Genomic DNA, 16,330 nt, shown 5'->3' with positions numbered 1-16,330 from the left:
GCACAGAAGCTGGGACCATACAAAAGGCCAGTGGCTTATTTCTCCAAGCAGCTGGACGTGGTCAGCCAAGGATGGCCCGCCTGCCTGCGTGCAGTGGCAGCTGTGATCCTGAACATAGAAGAAGCTCACAAGTTCACATTGGGCCAGCAGAGAACCATTTTTGTCTCTCACCCAGTGTCAGCAGTGCTCACACAGAAAGGAAATCACTGGTTAACCACATCTCACTTTGTCAAATACCAGGCTGTCCTAGCAGAATCAGAGGATGTGAGTATCCAAGTAACCAACGTTTTAAACCCAGCAGCTTACCTCCAGGGCAAGGCTGCTGAGGAGCCTGTACAGCAGGACTGCATTGAAACCATGGAGGCAGTTTACTCCAGCTGCCCGGACCTAAAGGACTCTCCAGTAGAAAATGCAGGAAACTGGTTCACCGACGGGAGCAGTTATGTCAAGGATGGTGAGCGGCTCGCTGGGTATGCAGTTACAACTACAGACGCTGTCATTGAGGCAAAACTGTTACCCGTGGAGACATCAGCTCAAAAGACTGAAATAACAGCCCTAACTGGAGCCTTGGCGTTGGCCAAAGGAAAACCTATCAACATTTGGACTGATTCAAGGTATGCTTTTGGGGTGGTACACGCTCACGGGGCTATCTGGAAAGAAAGAGGTTTATTAACCTCACAGAAGAAAGAAATCAAGCATGCTACTGAAATCATGCAGTTACTGGAAGCAGTGGTAAAACCTTCCAAAGTGGCTATAATGCATTGTAAGGGACACTCCCAGGGTAACACTATCCCTGAACTGGGAAATGCTATGGCAGACAAAACAGCAAAGGCAGTGGCCAGAAGAGTTCAGATCCAAGCCCTAACTCTAATTCCTTCTAGAATCCTTATGGATAAAAACAAACAATCAAACAAAAAACCAACCAAACAAATAAAAAAACCCCCCATCATACGACACTGATGATTTAAATTAAATCCAAGAAACAAATGAGCACAGATGGGTGGGCTAAAATAAAAGATCTCATTGTAATACTCAGAAAACTGCTAACATTATTTATCCAAAGCGAACATTGCATCAAATCACCTTAGATGACACTTCTTGGGGGTTTAAAGAGGTATGAGACACACTTACATCGTGGTTACCCAACTTATCCTGGCTTAAACAATTGTTTGGAATAGCTATTTGTATTATTGCATTCTTACTTACTGTTTGTATCAGTAGTTACTGTTGTATGATGTTATGTACTTGGAATCGCGATGCTTATGCTCAATGACACAAGCATAAACTTAGAAATAAGATCGAGAAGGATTCTTATTTTAAAGACATGGAAGATTTGTAAAGAATTACAAATAACCAAAGAAAAGGGGGGTTTGAAGAAGGGGCAGTCAAGAACTAACTCATGGAAGCACAAGTGAACTATTGGGAGACAGCAAATATTAGTTCAGACAGAAGATGTTAATTACAAAGCCTGAGAAGCCCAATTCACCCTAATCTTGTCAAGATAGAGGGGACAAGGATCATCTCCGAGACTGCTGAATCATTCCTCAAAGGACTACGCATGCCCAGGGAGAAAGGTGAAAAGTTCACTGGGAGGATGACTACTGGCCTTCATCAGAAAGACCCCCGAGGAAGAGGAGAGGCCTTCCTCCAGTGCGACCACCAGGACACACAGCGCATGCGTGGCCCACATGCTAATGACTTCCGAGAATTAATTTGTATAACCACACCTGTCCCAAGGAATGTGATGAATATTCATCATTGAACCCTTCATACTGTGTTGTAGAGAGCACCAGGTGTGTGTGTTTGGAGGAGCGATCCCCACACAGCCGGCGCGCCGAATAAAGCAAATACCCACTTCTCTGACTCTGTCTCTGAAGGGTCTCCTGGCCTGCCTGAGGCGTGATTCACAAGGGACTGAGGGAGCCCCAAAACTCAGGCAAATCCCACAAGGATCTGCTCAGCACCCTGAGCGGGACCCTCCTCCTTCCCGAGCTGAGCAGGCAGAGCTGAACAAACCAACCCCATTTCTCCCGCTTTAATCCAAACGCTGCCTTTTGGGTCCAAGAAGAGGCAAAAGGGTCCTGTGCCCCCCCGGCACTGGGAGGGGGAATGGGAAGGCCCTGGGGTGCTGTGAAGGGCAGTGAGGGACCCCTGGGGGGACTCGATGCCTCCCAGTGGTCCCCAATTTCCCCCAGGGTCACATCACACTCTCGGCGGTGGCAGCGGGGTCCTGCTGTCCCTCGTAGGGTCCCGGCAGCTGCGCGTTGGTCACTTGTGGATGCCGAGGGGGGGCAGGGCCGGGGGACACCCGTGGGGGCGCTGACAGAGACAGCGGTTGTGGGGACCCGGGAGGGGGTGACACCCGTGGGGGACGTGTCCCTGTCCCCAGCCCCGTACTCACCCCCCGCCCGCTCGCTGCCCACGCCGTGGGGCTCCAGCAGCTCCCCCTCCTCCCGGGGGGGCCCTGCGGGGATAAGGGGGGGCCTGAGGGGGTGTCTGGGGAAGGGGGAAAGGGGAGTCACGGCCGGAGCCCCCCCCACTCACCTGTCCTGGGGCTTCCTGGCGGCTGCAAGGAAAAGGGGAGGGGGTGACCGTGGGCACCCCGGGACCCCTGAACCTTCCTGGGACCTCGGCAGCTCCGACCACCCACGGGACCCCCAAATGCCCACTGGAGCCCCGATTCCCACCGCACCCATGATTCCCCCCTGGACACTCCAAGCACCCCTGAGCCCCCAGAACTTCTGCACCACCGCAATGCCCCTGAGCACCCCGGTGCCCCCCACCCCCTGAGCCCCAACAACCCCAAGTCCGGCAGGGAGGGGCATCCCCAAAACTCCCCCAGAACCCCAGAAAGATCCCCCAACATCCCTGCACGGCCCTCCAGGAACTCCCCAAACCCTCCAGGAGCTCCCACTGCCAGCCCAATGTTCCTCAAAGCCCACCCAGGGGTGTCCCTGGAGCCCAACCAAGACCCTCCAGAATCCTCCTCAAGCCCCCAGGACCCCCAGCCGAGGTCACTGTGGGCTCCGTTTCCCCCAGCTCAGGGGCTGTGGCTGCTGCCCCATCGCCCCCCCACTCTGGGGGCTTCCCCTCACTCCAGCACCCCCGTTGGCCCCATTGTCACCCACCCAGGCGCTGCCACCAGTGACAGCCCCCGATGACACCCAGGAGCAGGACCAGGAACAGGAGGCTCCTGCCGATGTTCACAGCCACTGCTGGGGACAGAGGGGGACACATCAGGGTCAGCTGCCATGCCGGGGCTTCTGCACCCTCCAGTAACCCCGAGTGACCCCACCTGTGTCCCAGTGTCGCCGCGGTGTCACCGTCAGTGCCAGCTCGGGGCTGAGCGCCCGGAAGACGCGGTGCCCGTCCTGTCCCAGCTGGTTGGTGGCCACGCACTGGTAGGTGCCGGAATGTCCCACATGGACGTCGCCGAGCTCCAGGAGGGGACCCCGGGCCACCTCGCTGCCGTTGTGCAGCCAGGTGAAGGTGACAGGGGCTGAGCCCACCTGCACCGAGCAGCGCAGGGTCACGGGGTCACCTGCGCGCACCGGCTGTGCCAGGGCACCGGGGCTGATGGTGGCATTGGCCACGGGCACTGCGGGGACACAGACGGGGCTGGCACCTGGCCAGGGGGGATGGGGATGTGGTGGGTGGGGTCACCCCATTCCTGAGGGTCCCGCTCACCCAGGACGGTGACATTCATGGGGACACTCTCGACCACGCTGTCCCCGTTGCTGGCCCGCCAATGGTAGTGGCCGCTGTCATTGTCCCCAACGTGGCGCAGCTCCAGGAGGGGGCCGGTGCCCAGCGGTGCCCACGAGTCCCCCCGGTGCCAGGAGAAGGACAGGGGACCTGTCCCCGCAGCCACCGCGCAGCTCAGCACCAGGCGGTCCCCCAGTGCCACCTGTGCCCCGGGGGGCTGCGCCGACACGGACACCCCCGAGAGCGGGACCCCTGCGGGAAGGGGACACCAGGGGACAGTGAAGGACCCGGGGAGGGTGGGGGAGGGGCAGAGGGAGTCCTGTGAGGAAGAGGGGGCACGGAGCCTGGGAGTGGCTTGGAAAGGGCAGGAATGGAGCCCAAGGAAGGATGGGTGGTTTAGGGAGGAAACACCTGGAGAGGAATGGGGGGGACTCCAGGGAGGGGTGGGGACCCAGAAGGGGATGGTGGGATCTGGGGAGCAGGAGGGAGCTCAGAGAGGGCAGGAGGGGGGAGGAGGCGATGGATGGGGGGACCTGGGGAAGGAAGTGGGAAGGGATGGGAGGACACTGGGCAGGGGTCAGGAAGAGCTGGGTGTCCCCAGGCAGGACTGGGGGACCCGTGGCGGCTGTCGGGGCTCCCCGCGCCCATCCCCGCACTCACTGCGCACCGTGACGCGGAGCCGGGCGCTGCTCTTCCGCACGGCCCCCGCTCGGAGCGCACCTGGCAGCTGTAATTCCCCGAGTGGGAGACCCCCACGGCGGGCAGCAGGAGCTGCGGGGACCCCTGCGGGCCCCCCACCAACCGCCCTTGCCGGTAGAAGAGGTGCAGGAGGGGGGCTCGGGGCCGCAGGGGGCTGGGGGTGCTGAGGCAGCTGAGATTCAGGGGGGACCTCTCGGTGGGCTCGGGGGGACCCTCCAGCACCGGGATGAGACAGGGAAGGAGATGAGGGGGAGGATGTGACCCCGAGGCTGCTGTGAAGGGGCTGTGGGGGTGCTGAGGTGTGGGGGTGTCGGGGTGTCAGGGTGGCGGCTGTGGGGTGCTCACTGTGCACTGTCACTGTCACCGGCGCTGACTTCGACTCCCTCCACTGTGACAGCTCGAAATACACCCAGCCCCTGCAGCGGTAGCGGCCGCTGTGGTGCAGCCGCAGAGGGGACAGGGACAGCTCGGTCCCATCGCGGAACAGCTGCAGTTGTTTCTCCTCGCGGTAGAAGGACACCCAGGTCACCGGATTGTCCTGCCAGCCCCGGCAGCGCAGTGTCACCGTGTCCCCCTCCAGCAGCGCCCGCGCCGGCACCTGCAGCACCAGCCAGGCTGGGGGACGGGGGGGTCCGGTCACAGCGCGGGGATCCGTGGGGTCCCGATGGCACCGGGACGCCCCGATTGGGTCACAGCCAGCGCACCAGGGGTCCCCAATTCCAACACGGGGCTCCGCTCGCCCGGGGATGCTCTGGGATGTCCCCGTGTGCAGGGGACGGGCTCTCGTCACACCAGGGGGGTGACCCATGGAGCGGAGCCCACCCAGAGCCCTCGGGGACCCCGCGGGTGCCAGGCTGGGGACACCCAACCCCCCTCACCACTGGAGACGCTCACGGGGGGGCTGCGCCCGGTGCCGGGTCTGTCACACTGGTAGGTGCCACTCTCGGTGACAACGAATCGGTCGGGTCCCTGCAGCCGCCAGCGCTGCCTGTCCTTGTACCAGGTGGTGGCAGCGGCGGTGGCCGAGCCCTGGCAGGTCAGTGTCACCCGGTCCCACAGCACCGGCGGCGTCCAGGGGGGCTGCACGAGGAGCTGGGTGGTCTGGACGCCTGCGGGTGACAGGGGACACCAGCCTGCCAGGGCCAGCGCGGGATGGGGACAGCGGGGCGGGGACGTGGCATCCCCCCGAGGACTCACCAGCGAGGCCGAGGGTCTGGGCTGGAAGGGAGAAGGGACAGGGCTGGCTGGGGGTGGCACCGCGGGGACAGCGGCACCCGGGGCACGGAGTGTGGGGCTGTCCCCAAACTGTCCCCACGGGGTCACCGGTGTGGCACGCAGGTCTCAGGGATGGGGACACCGCGGTTACCCTGGGCTGGCACAGGTCACCCCCACCAGCTCCACGGCCTCTGTCCCCAAGGTCACATCCCCATGGTGCTTGTCCCTTTGTCCCTGTCCCTGCAGCCCCGTCCCCCTGGCCCTGTTCCCCACAGCCACCCCACGACTCCGGTCACATTTAAGGGCTCCATGCCCATGCTCGGGCTCTGCTGGCCTTGGGGACCTCAGGGCACCCCGCAGCCCCCCTCTGCCCCCTCCCCACCACTCTCTGCCTCACCAGGGCCCATCCCCGGGGCGTCAGGCCCGTGCCCGGGGCACTCACCCCACAGGAGCAGCGTCACGTTCCCGGCCATCCCGCTGTCCCCGGCCACCCGGGCTGGCTGTCACACGCTGCCGGGGCCACCTGTCCCCTGGGTGGCGGGCAGGAAGCGAGGTCACGTCTCGTCCCCACGTGTTGGTGGCCCTTGGTGGGGGCAGGGTGGGAACATTATGGGGTATGGGGGGGACACGGTGTTGACAGAATTTGGGGTCTTGGGGGCTGTAGGGAGCCAAGGAGGGGTGTCCTGGGAATTGGAGGTGCTGAGGAGGGGGAGTCACATCGGATGGGTGTCCAGGGGAATGGGGGTCCCCATGGTGGGGGGTCCCAGGGTTTGGGGTGGCACGGAGAGGAGGGTTGCAGGGGCTGGAGTTACCAGGATGGGGGTCCTTAGGAATGGAGATGCTGGGGAATGGCTGTCCCGGGAGGGGCGTCCCAGGGAGGGGGGGCATAAGGAATGGGGGTCCCATGGTCGGGGTTCTCAGAGGAATGGGGGTCCCAGGGATGGGCAGTGGCTGGGTGGGCACGTGGGTCGCAGCTCCTTCACCAGGTGCCTCTGATTTTGGGGTGAGTCAGGGCCCAGCGCTGCCCCCATGGGGTGCTCGTGGATTGGGGGAGGGGTCTGGGACTTCTTCCTCTCTTCGTTTCCATTTCTTCCCTTATTTCCATCACATTCCCATCCCTCCCGCCCCCTCCAGTTCGTGGCTCAGCGATCCTGGGGAGCTCCCAAGCAGAGAACGGGTCCTGAGGGTCCCCCCGCCCCCTGGGCTTTGACTCTCGCAGCTTTAGAGCTGCTGCAAGGTGAGAATTGTGTGGGGGAAAAGGCGTGGCTGTGGTTTGCTCAGGCCTGCGAGAAGCACAAAAGCCAAGGGGAGCCCAAGCAGTGGCCTTTGATGGTTTGCAGAGCAGGGCTGGCTGGCAAGCGCCCCTGCAGGGGCAGCTGCGAGGGAAGCAGCCCGGAAATGCAGCAATGCATCATTTTGTGCCTCTGCCCAAGGCACTGAGGGAGCCCCAAAACTCAGGCAAATGCCACAAGGATCTGCTCAGCACCCTGAGCGGGACCCTCCTCCTTCCTGCCTCAAACCTGCTGCCCTTTGGAAGCTCCTGGAAAGAATGGTTGGGTTCTGGCTGTGGCCACCAGACGAGAGGGAGAAGTGTGGAAATATCGAGCCGTGGCTCCACACGTGGATCTGGGGAACAGGGGGTGGGAGCAGGAGCAGGGAGTGCCCAGGCAGGGGAATTCAGAGTAGGATGGAGTGGATTTACCAGGGAATCAGACCCTGAGGGACACACGGGCATTTCCACAGCTTCCTGTGCAGTGCTCCCAGGATGGACAGAGTTGTTCCCTTTTGGCAGCAGAAGCCATGGGAAGTCAATCAAGTCTCAGGGTGGCAATGAGAAAAATGGGAAGAGTTCCTAAATATGGCCCCAGAAAAGCCATCCTTGTGGGCTGGGTTGCTGCCCAGCAGACAGGGAACAATCCCATGCACCTGTTGGACACTCAGGGAGATTTCCCACTCCGTGTTATCCACAGGCAAACGCGGCTGTGGGATGCACCAATGGGCTCCTAAAGGGAACCAAAAAGTCTCATTTCTCTGTGATTTGTTTGGGTTTTTATTGTGAGAGACTTGTTGGGAGACCAGTGATTAAAAGGATTCTATAAACCAGAGCATTTTGTAACAGTGTTGGTTTGATTTTGGCTGAGTAGATTTTTCTTTACTGGGAAAAAATTGGTGTGGGAAAAGCTTTGTGCCTTTATCCTGTGGATGTAGGATTTTGTCTCAACCAATTGGGAATGAGGGGAATTCAACCAAATTGAGCCTGGCAGTTACCATTGTCAGGGGCAGGTTGTGACAGGGAATTCCTGAATTTGGGGCACCCCGGAGGTCACAGTGCCCCAGCGGGAATGCTCAGGGCCCTACAGGAGAGGGATCCCCAGGATGTGCCACCTCTGGGGCAGGAATCCCCAGGACGTGGCACCCCCAGAACGAGGACCCGCCTGGGACAAGACCCAGGTGTCACCACAGCAGAGGAGCCCTTTTCCCCCAGGACAGGACCCCTCTGGATGTGCCCCCCCAGGTCAGAACCCGCCCCCGTCTGACTCTCAGCACAAACGGCCTCTTCCTTCTGCTGCCCGAGAGAGAAAGTGAGAGTGTGGGGGGGCACAGCCAGACACCCCCATCCCCCACTGCCCCCCCCACCCCTCTCTGTGCCCCCGCACCCCCTATTCCCCCTGCACAGGGTGCCCCCAGCCCGTTCCCTGCTCAGGAGCTCCCCAGGATCACTGAGCCGCACACTGGGGAGTGAGGCAGCGTGGCACAACCGTGAGGAAATGAAGGACAAAAGATAAATAAAGAGGAAAAAGCCAAAGGGTGGGGGGGACACAGAACCGGAGCTACCCAGGACCCCCCTGTGATGCCGCCCCAGGTAATGAGCGCCCCGGGGGGGCCGTGCTGGGCTCTGAGTCACCCCAAAATCTGAGGCACCCGGTGAAGGAGCTGCGACCCACGAGCCCCCCCAGCCACTGCCCATCACTGGGACCCCCATTCCCCTGGGAACCCGACCGTGGCAGCCCCATTCCCTGTGTCCCCCTTTTCTCGGAGCCCCATCCTGGGTCTCCTGTTGCCCAGTATCTCCATCCCCTTCCCCACACCCCCTTTGCCCCCCATTCCCTCAGGACCCCCATCCTGGGGACCCCCTGACACATGGGGCCCCCCATTCCCCAGACAGACACTCCCTGTCACTTCCCCTCTCTCCCCATTCCCCTGGGACACCCATCCTGAGATCCCCACATGCCCTGAGCCCCCCACTCCTGGGAACACCATGTCCCACCATGGCCCCAGCCTGTCCCCTGCTGTGTCTCCACCCTGCCCCCACCCTGCAACACCCTGCCCCCACCAAGGGCCACCAACACGTGGGGACGAGACGTGACCTCGCTTCCTGCCCGCCACCCAGGGGACAGGTGGCCCCGGCAGCGTGTGACAGCCAGCCCGGGTTGCCGGGGACAGCGGGATGGCCGGGAAGGTGGCGCTGCTCCTGTGGGGTGAGTGCCCCGGGCACGGGCCTGACGGCCCGGGGATGGGCCCTGGTGAGGCAGAGAGCGGTGGGGAGGGGGCAGAGGGGGTCTGCGGGGTGCCCTGAGGTCCCCAAGGCCAGCAGAGCCCGAGCATGGGCATGGAGCCCTTAAATGTGACCGGAGTCGTGGGGTGGCTGTGGGGAACAGGGGAAGGAATGGAGGGACAGGAATGTAAGGACGGGGATGTGGGGATGGGCACGATGGGACTGGGCCAGGCGTGAGGACAGGGGCAGGGAGAAAGGGCCAAGCACCAGGGAGATTTGGTGGTGGTGAGAGGAGCCGTGGGGCTGCTGGAGGTGACCTGGGCCAGCACCGGGTGTCGGTCGAGTCCCCATGCCCGGAGTGGCCACAGTGTCCTCATGTCCTGCCTCAGCCCAGGGTGACAGAGGTGTCCCAATCCCTGAGACCTCCGTGCTAAACCGGTGACCCCGTGGGGACAGTTTGGGGACAGCCCCACACTCCGTGCCCCGGGTGCCGCTGTCCCCGCGCTGCCACCCCCACCCAGCCCTGTCCCTTCTCCCTTCCAGCCCAGACCCTCGGCCTCGCTGGTGAGTCCTCGGGGGGATGCCACGTCCCCGCCCCGCTGTCCCCATCCCGCGCTGGCCCTGGCAGGCTGGTGTCCCCTGTCACCCGCAGGCGCCCAGACCACCCAGCTCCTCGTGCAGCCCCCCTGGACGCCGCCGGTGCTGTGGGACCGGGTGACACTGACCTGCCAGGGCTCGGCCACCGCCGCTGCCACCACCTGGTACAAGGACGGGCAGCGCTGGCGGCTGCAGGGACCCGACCGATTCGTTGTCACCGAGAGTGGCACCTACCAGTGTGACAGACCCGGCACCGGGCGCAGCCCCCCCGTGAGCGTCTCCAGTGGTGAGGGGGGTTGGGTGTCCCCAGCCTGGCACCCGCGGGGTCCCCGAGGGCTCTGGGTGGGCTCCGCTCCATGGGTCACCCCCCTGGTGTGACGAGAGCCCGTCCCCTGCACACGGGGACATCCCAGAGCATCCCCGTGCGAGCGGAGCCCCGTGTTGGAATTGGGGACCCCTGGTGCGCTGGCTGTGACCCAATCGGGGCGTCCCGGTGCCATCGGGACCCCACGGATCCCCACGGTGTGACCGGACCCCCCTGTCCCCCAGCCTGGCTGGTGCTGCAGGTGCCGGCGCGGGCGCTGCTGGAGGGGGACACGGTGACACTGCGCTGCCGGAGCTGGCAGGACAATCCGGTGACCTGGGTGTCCTTCTACCGCGAGGAGAAACAACTGCAGCGGTTTCACAATAGGACCGAGCTGTCCCTGTCCCCTCTGCAGCTGCACCATAGCGGCCGCTACCGCTGCAGGGGCTGGGTGTATTACGAAGGTTGGAAGAAGTCAGCGCCGGTGACAGTGACAGTGCACAGTGAGCACCCCACAGCCGCCACTCTGACACCCCGACACCCCCACACCTCAGCACCCCCACAGCCCCTTCACAGCAGGCTCGGGGTCACATCCTACCCACTCCATCTCCTTCCCAGAGCTCTTCTCGCTGCCGGTGCTGGAGGGTCCCCCCGAGCCCACCGAGGGGTCCCCCCTGAATCTCAGCTGCCTCAGCACCCCCAGCCCCCTGCGGCCCCGAGCCCCCCTCCTGCACCTCTTCTACCGGCACGGGCGGTTGGTGGGGGGCCCGCAGGGGTCCCCGCAGCTCCTGCTGCCCGCCGTGGGGGTCTCCCACTCGGGGAATTACAGCTGCCAGGTGCGCTCCGAGCGGGGGCCGTGCGGAAGAGCAGCGCCCGGCTCCGCGTCACGGTGCGCAGTGAGTGCGGGGATGGGCGCGGGGAGCCCCGACAGCCGCCACGGGTCCGCCACTCCTGCCTGGGAACCCCCATCCTTTCCAGACACCATTCCCGGTGCCTCCTCACCCCTCCCTGGCGTGACCCATCCGCGACATCTCACCCATCCCGCTCTCATCCCCGCGTCCCTGCTCCCCTCTCCCGGTGCCAGCCCCTCCCCCCGGCCTCAGCCCTGCCTCTCCCCCAGGAGTGCCCGTGGCCAATGCCACCATCAGCCCCGGTGCCCTGGCACAGCCGGTGCACGCAGGTGACCCCGTGACCCTGCGCTGCTCGGTGCAGGTGGGCTCAGCCCCTGTCACCTTCACCTGGCTGCGCAACGGCAGCGAGGTGGCCCGGGGTCCCCTCCTGGAGCTCGGCGACGTCCATGTGGGACATTCCGGCACCTACCAGTGCGTGGCCACCAACCAGCTGGGACAGGATGGACACCGCGTGTTCCGGGCGCTCAGCCCCGAGCTGGCACTGACGGTGACACCGCGGGCACACTGGGACACAGGTGGGCTCACTCGGGGTTACTGGAGGGTGCAGAAGCCCCGGCATGGCAGCTGACCCTGATGTGTCCCCCTCTGTCCCCAGCAGTGGCTGCAGGTGTTGCCGGGTCCCTCCTGTTCCTGCTCCTGCTCGTGGGTGTCATTGTGGGCTGGCACCGGTGGCATCGCCTGGGTGGGTGACAATGGGGCCAACGGGGGCCCTGGGGAGCTGGGAGGCCACCGAGAATGTGGGGATGATGGGGCAGCACCCACAGCCACTGACTTGGGCAGTGCTGAGACCCCAGTGACCTTTGCTCGAGGTCCTCAATGATTTGGGGTGGTGTTGGAGGGTGGTGCAGGGATGCTGGGGGTTGTTACAGGAATCCTAGGGTAGTCTGGAGGGTGCCCGTCCCTGACAGCCTTGGGGCTCTGGGGACATCAGGACATGGGCCACTGGTGTGGGTCAGGGGTTCTGGGGGTCTCCAGGAATGCTGGGGGCTCCTGGGGGGAATTGAGAGCCCTGTGGGAGTTCAGGATTCCCGAGGGTGGTCAGGGCCTTGGGGACCCCACAGTCACCCCCACCCCTTTCCTTTGCAGCCTCCAGGAAGCACCAGGAAAGGTGAGTGGGGGGCTCCAGCCATGAACCCCCCCTTTTCCCCAGCCCCCAAGACCTCCCATCCCCTCTCACACATCCCCCCATCCCTGCAGGGCTCCCCCGGAGCCCCCGGCCCCCCCGGAGGAGGGGGAGGTGCTGTACACCCACGTCACAGGGACGAAGCGGACGCAGGGTGAGTACGGGGTGGGACAAACACAGGGACACGTCACCCACGGGGGGTGTCACACAGATGCCACAGCCAGGGTCTCCTGCAGGGCCCACCCGCACCGCTCCGCCCCAGGATACCCAAGTGACCTACGCGGAGCTGCCGGGACCCCACGGGCGACCGCGGGCACCCAGTGACATCTACGGGAACGTGCTGGGACACTGAGGGCGCTGGGGGACACTGGAGGAGCCGACTGACTTCTGCTGGGCCCAAAATGCAGCTTTTTGCTGAAACTGGGAGAAATGGTGTTTCTTTGTTCAGCTCTGTCCTGCTTTAAGGAACGGGATTCTCCAATTTCTTGCTTCTACGAAAAACTTTCTCTCCCCGTCCGGCTGCGGAGGGCAGTGAGAGAGCGGCTTTGGTGGGTGCGGGGCATCCGGGCAGCGTCAGCCCACGGCAAGGCAGGAAGGAGGAGGGTCCCGCTCAGGGTGCTGAGCAGATCCTTGTGGCATTTGCCTGAGTTTTGGGGCTCCCGCAGTGCCTTGGGCAGAGGCACAAAATGATGCATTGCTGCATTTCCGGGCTGCTTCCCTCGCAGCTGCCCCTGCAGGGGCGCTTTCCAGCCAGCCCTGCTCTGCAAACCATCAAAGGCCCTCGCTCGCAGAGCCACTGCTTGGGCTCCCCTTGGCTTTTGTGCTTCTCGCAGGCCTGAGCAAACCACAGCCACGCCTTTTCCCCCACACAATTCTCACCTTGCAGCAGCTCTAAAGCTGCGAGAGTCAAAGCCCAGGGGGCGGGGGGGACCCTCAGGTCCTGGCTGCCCCTGGGGCTGGCCAGAGCAGGGCTGGCCAATGCCCATCCCTGCGCAGTGGGGCTGTGGCGTGGCCTGGCCCCACACTTGGATGGCCACTGGCTGCACGCAGGAGTTTGGGAGCTGCTTCCTGCCTGGGGCTCCATTCCCAAGCTGCTCTTGCTGCCTCAGATCCTGCAGGGGATGAGCGAGAATGGAGAAGTCTGAAATAGGTTTTCGCTCAAAACCAACAAACCCAAAGTGTCCCAACCCCCCGGGACGGAAACCACACGGGGGGAAGTGGGAGCCGGAGAGGGGGGGCAGCCCCACAACAGCTTCAGCCCCCCACATTTGTGGCGCCTCAGTGGTGTGTTATCAATTTTTGGCCAAATCAGCCATTTCCGGAAGGAAAAAAGCTCCATTTTTCCATGTGGGTGTTGAGGCAGAGGGGGCAGGTTGGTGCTCAGGTGTTGTGGGCAGAGCAGGGCACAGCCAGGAGTGTCCCGAGCGTTTCATCTGCAGGGTCTCATCCATTTCCTGGTTGCCAGCGCTGAGACCCTGCCAGGGCTGGGGGCTTGGGGTGTCTGTGGGAGGTTGTGGAGGGGTCTGTGCCCTCCCCGACTGACACCCACCCCCTGTCACCCCCACTGGCACCCCGTGGGGCTTCTCAGCCACAGAAGGGTCACAGGGGGCTGCAGGATGGGGAAGAGGGGCTGCACCTTGGGGGATCCCAAAGGGGGATTGGGGGCTCCCAGAGTGGAGGGGACCATCAAGGGGAAGGGACATCGAAGGGACAGGGCAGCCCCAAATTTGTGCCCTGCAGAGGTCACAGTGCCCAAGCAGGGACAGTGGGAGCCGGCAGGGCCCTTCCAGGACAGGGGTCCCCAGGATGTGCCACCACTGGGACAGGGACCCCCCACCCCCAGGAATGTGTCCAGAGACCCCCCCAGCACCGCCATCCCCCAGGACAGGAACACCTGGCCGGGATGGGGCAGCCCCAGGATCCGAGATGGGACAGGATCCCCCCAGGATGTGTCACCCCCAGAACAGGGACCCCCCCCAGGACAGGACCCCTCTGGATGTGCCCCCCCAGGTCAGAACCCGCCCCCGTCTGACTCTCAGCACAAACGGCCTCTTCCTTCTGCTGCCCGAGAGAGAAAGTGAAAGTGTTGGGGTTCACAGACGGACACCCCCAATCCCCACTGCCCCCCACACCCCTCTCTGCGCCCCCACACCCCCTATTCCCCCTGCACAGGGTGCCCCCAACCCGTTCCCTGCTCAGGAGCTCCCCAGGATCACTGAGCCGCACACTGGGGGGTGAGGCAGCGTGGCACAACCGTGAGGAAATGAAGGACAAAAGAGAAATAAAGAGGAAAAAGCCAAAGGGTGGGGGGGACACAGAACCGGAGCTACCCAGGACCCCCCTGTGATGCCGCCCCAGGTAATGAGCGCCCCGGGGGGGCCGTGCTGGGCCCTGAGTCACCCCAAAATCTGAGGCACCCGGTGAAGGAGCTGTGACCCACGAGCCCCCCCAGGCACTGCCCATCCCTGGGACCCCCATTCCCCTGGGAACCCGACCGTGGCAGCCCCATTCCCTGTGTCCCCCTTTTCTAGGTGCCCCATCCTGGGTCTCCTGTTGCCCAGCATCTCCATCCCCTTACCCACACCCCCTTTGCCCCCCATTCCCTCAGGACCCCCATCCTGGGGACCCCCTGACACATGGGGCCCCCCATTCCCCAGACAGCCACTCCCTGTCACTTCCCCTCTCTCCCCATTCCCCTGGGACACCCATCCTGAGATCCCCACATGCCCTGAGCCCCCCACTCCTGGGAACACCATGTCCCACCATGGCCCCAGCCTGTCCCCTGCTGTGTCTCCACCCTGCCCCCACCCTGCAACACCCTGCCCCCACCAAGGGCCACCAACACGTGGGGACGAGACGTGACCTCGCTTCCTGCCCGCCACCCAGGGGACAGTTGGCCCCGGCAGCGTGTGACAGCCAGCCCGGGTGGCCGGGGACAGCGGGATGGCCGGGAAGGTGGCACTGCTCCTGTGGGGTGAGTGCCCCGGGCACGGGCCTGACGGCCCGGGGATGGGCCCTGGTGAGGGAGAGAGCGGTGGGGAGGGGGCAGAGGGGGTCTGCGGGGTGCCCTGAGGTCCCCAAGGCCAGCAGAGCCCGAGCATGAGGTGACCAGGATCGTCTGGTGGCCATGGGGACAGGAACAGGGGGACAGGAATGGAGGGAGTGGGATGTAGCAAAAGGAACCTTGGGGCTGGGGCAGCTGTGGGGACAGGGCCAGGGGCACAGGGATGCAGGGACAGGGACAAGGGCCAAGCACCATCAGGATGGGCCACGGGGCCAGGTGCCATTGGGATGGGATCATGGGCAGAGGGCCGTGGGGATGTGGCCGTGGGGACAGGTGCTGTGGGGTGGGTGGAGGTGACTTGTCCAAGCATGGGGTGTCCACAGTGTCCCCATGTCCTGCCTCAGCCCAGGGTGACAGAGGTGTCCCAATCCCCGAGGCCTGCGTGCCACACCGGTGACCCCGTGGGGACAGTTTGGGGACAGCCCCACACTCCGTGCCCCGGGTGCCGCTGTCCCCGCGGTGCCACCCCCACGCAGCCCTGTCCCTTCTCCCTTCCAGCCCAGACCCTCGGCCTCGCTGGTGAGTCCTCGGGGGGATGCCACGTCCCCGCCCCGCTGTCCCCATCCCGCGCTGGCCCTGGCAGGCTGGTGTCCCCTGTCACCCGCAGGCGCCCAGACCACCCAGCTCCTCGTGCAGCCCCCCTGGACGCCGCCGGTGCTGTGGGACCGGGTGACACTGACCTGCCAGGGCTCGGGCACTGCCGCTGCCACCACCTGGTACAAGGACGGGCAGCGCTGGCGGCTGCAGGGACCCGACCGATTCCGTGTCAGCGAGAGTGGCACCTACCAGTGTGACAGACCCGGCACCGGGCGCAGCCCCACCGTGAGCGTCTCCAATGGTGAGGGGGGTTGGGTGTCCCCAGCCTGGCACCCGCGGGGTCCCCGAGGGCTCTGGGTGGGCTCCGCTCCATGGGTCACCCCCCTGGTGTGACGAGAGCCCGTCCCCTGCACACGGGGACATCCCAGAGCATCCAAGGGCGAGCGGAGCCCCGTGTTGGAATTGGGGACCCCTGGTGCGCTGGGTGTGACCCAGTCGGGGCGTCCCGGTGCCATCGGGATCCCACGGACCCCCGCGGTGTGACGGGACCCCCCCTGTCCCCCAGCCTGGCTGGTGCTGCAGGTGCCGGCGCGGGCGCTGCTGGAGGGGGACACGGTGACACTGCGCTGCCGGAGCTGGCAGGACAAACCGGTGACCTCGGTGTCCTTCTACCGCGAGG

The 16,330-nt window shown here is 64.1% G+C and overlaps 1 pseudogene across 1 annotated transcript; it reads left to right on the top strand.

The window, feature by feature from the left end:
• The first annotated feature begins 9,695 nt into the window (after positions 1-9,695).
• On the top strand, positions 9,696-14,485 carry LOC309583081 (low affinity immunoglobulin gamma Fc region receptor II-like; annotated as a pseudogene). The gene is made up of 6 exons: positions 9,696-9,998; positions 10,262-10,519; positions 11,526-11,609; positions 12,014-12,035; positions 14,223-14,284; positions 14,409-14,485. The product of its transcript is annotated as a low affinity immunoglobulin gamma Fc region receptor II-like (transcript).
• Positions 14,486-16,330: the final 1,845 nt, after the last annotated feature.

Source organism: Coloeus monedula, assembly GCF_965178545.1.
Source record: "Coloeus monedula genome assembly, chromosome: 29".
Lineage (NCBI taxonomy): Eukaryota > Metazoa > Chordata > Aves > Passeriformes > Corvidae > Coloeus > Coloeus monedula.
This window is presented reverse-complemented; position numbering and strand designations above follow the sequence as displayed.